The following is a 2,877-nucleotide window of genomic DNA, read 5'->3' as shown; positions in this document are numbered from 1 at the left end:
TATTGCGGGATTACTTCATGATGGACACACTGGTGACCTTATGATTTGCTTTATGAAACCATGCATGCATCCTATGTAATAGGTCTCATATTGCATCAAGAATGAATTCCAAATTGTCAACTGTTGATTCATGAACTCGTGTCCCTGCGATTTCTTCTATACCATCTCTTCAATTCTTGACCATTTTCCATCTTTTCAATTCACATCTGTGTTCAAATCTAATCGTATCGGTCTCTGCCCTTGCGCAGAACGTCTGCCTCCCGGGCGACTCTGGCCCTTTAACCATTTCAACACATTCCTGCCCACTCTGACGTACACGCCTCGAGGAGTGACGTCATTCCAGCCCGGGAAGTTTACTTCCTGGTTCCTTCGCGCTCGGTGTGAGAAAGTGCCATCTTTCTTGCATGGTATGCCCCTACTTTTTGCTGAATGTACTTTGACTGAGTGTGCCCTGGACTCCTGCCAATCAGGTGCCCAGGGCCTATGTTCCTTCCCTAAAACCTAAAACCCAAATTGGCAAACCCTGGCCACATGTCAGCACCTGGTAAATGGTACCCTAGGTGCCCAGGGCCTTGTGACCAGGGAAGCCCTCTAAGGGCTGCAGCACTTATTGTGCCACCCATAGAGGCCCTGTACACTAACACAAACACACTGCGCTTGCAGGCTGAGTATCTGGGTGCAAGACAAAACAAAGAGTATGTGAGAAAGTGGCTCTGTATATACTGTTCCTAAATAGGTACAGAGTGTACAGAGTCCACAGTCCCCAGAGGTTTGGCCGAGGCTAAAGTTAAATATAACCTTACACTCTAAAGTGGTAGCTTGGTCGAGCAGTAAGGCAGTATCAGAGGACAGTGTAGAGCATTTGTTGCACACACTCAGCCAGCAAATGGTCTCACACACTCAATAACTGAACTCTAGGCCAATGGTTTATATATAAAAAATATATGCTTGTTTTATTTTAGAACCAAAAATAGGCATTAAAATATACTTTCTCAGAATGAGATGCTTTATATAAATACTTTTGCAATATGCAATTGACTTTTGTAGAAAGTTACAAGTGGTTGCAATAGGCAACACAATTCTAAACACAATAATGCATTGAGTTCAATGGAAGTTTCAAGTTATTTGCCACAGATTACTTTTAGGATTACTTTTGGAATTCCAGGACTGGATCCTAGATTCAGTCGACTTAATTACTGTGATGATTTTTAGACAATATTTGACTATTTTAAAAGTTGACACTTGGAAAATATTTCATAGAAAACAGTCAATGATTCCTTATGGCAGAAAATTCAAGTTGCAGGTATAGTAGGTTCTCGTTACTTTTGTAATCCAGTACTGGGTGCCTAGACTCAGTACTGGGACCTTTATCCAAAACAGGTAAGTAATTACGTTTTCAGATATTATACGATTTTTAAAGAATATTTAAAGATTGCAGAAATTGACAGAAGAAATTTCACCGAAAAACAGTCAATGATTTCCTATGGAAGAAAATTGGGTTACTGGTAAATACAGTTGTAAGTATTTTTCAGAGTCAGTGCTGGGCACCAAGATCCAGCACTGGGAGCTCACCTAAGAGCAGGTGAGTATTTTCGGTTTCGTTACTCGGCTGATTTTCGGTGAATATTTTAAGTTTTGAAAAGTCCACACTTAGAAGAAATTTCAGGAAAAGCCAGTCAATGTTACCCTATGGAGAAAATTGAGTTATCGGTTTAAATGTAAGTACTCGACTGGCAGAGTTAAGGTTCTGGGCATAGACTCAGGGGTCTCCCAGGGTCAGGTAGGTACAGTTGGTTCACCCTCAGCGGCACAAGGGCGGCCGGGTGCAGAAAGAGTTAGGCTCAATGTTATCCTATGAGAGGTAGGGGGGCCTTGGTTGGTGGCTGCTGACTAGCAGGCCACACGGGTGTGGGAGCTGGGCTCCTGGTCACTTACTCAGGGCAAGTGGGGAAGTAGATAGGTGTAGAGGTTGCACTGCCAGGGCCACTCGGGCGGCTGGGTGCAGGGTGCTTTTGAACTTTCGGGCGCTCTATTGATTTCGAAGGGAAATCTCCGGTTTAGAAAAAGACTGCAAGCTCGGGAACGAAGATTCTTCAGGTGTCACCACAACTTCGAGAGGTAAGTTGGGTAGTTGGAGTATAGGTAGGTACCCCGGGATTGGGCACAGGGGGCCGCGGGGCACCGGGTGCAGGGGTGCCTTTTGGTGTCGGGAAATCTTACCCTCTGTTGATCGCGGTTGGGGGGGCACCTGGTTCTGAGGCTGCAGGCTTCTTCAGGAGTGTCGAGGGAGGTCCTTGCGTGCCGGACTCGTGGTCACAGTCGTTGTGGGATCGTCCTCGTGGTCTTTGTTCACTCCGGCACAGGCCAGGCTTGGTGGCTGCAGAGTGTGCTGGGTTCACGGTTCCGGGCTGCTGCCAGGGATTAGAAGTAGTTTTTGAGTAGAGCCTCTACTCATGGGAGTCCCAGGGGCCTAGAGTCAAAAGGTAGACAGGTCCTCCGGGGTTTGTGAGGTTGCTGGCCACAAGAGATGCCGGTTTGGAGCAGGAGCAGGTTCTAGGGTCGACTGGGACCAAAGCAGTTGGTGTCTTCCTCTTCTTAGCAGCTGCAGGGCAGGTGTTCTTTCTTCGGATTTTTGAATCTGGAATCTGGGGAAGGAAGGTTCAGGGTGCCCCTAAATACTAGATTTAGGGGCATTATAGGAAGGTGAAGGGCAGGGACCAATGGGTCCGTGTCCTGGGGTGGGTACGCCCCCTATCCGGCCTCTCTCCTGTGGGAAGGGGCAGTAGCCTAGTCCTGATTGGGCAGGGATTCCCATCTTCAAGATGGCGAGAGCCCGGAGATGTGCTTCACCTCGCCTCCCCCACCTGAGGGGTGGGG

The sequence above is a fragment of the Triturus cristatus genome, chromosome 2_1, assembly GCF_964204655.1.
Source record: "Triturus cristatus chromosome 2_1, aTriCri1.1, whole genome shotgun sequence".
In the NCBI taxonomy this organism is placed as follows: Eukaryota; Metazoa; Chordata; class Amphibia; order Caudata; family Salamandridae; genus Triturus; species Triturus cristatus.
This window is presented reverse-complemented; position numbering follows the sequence as displayed.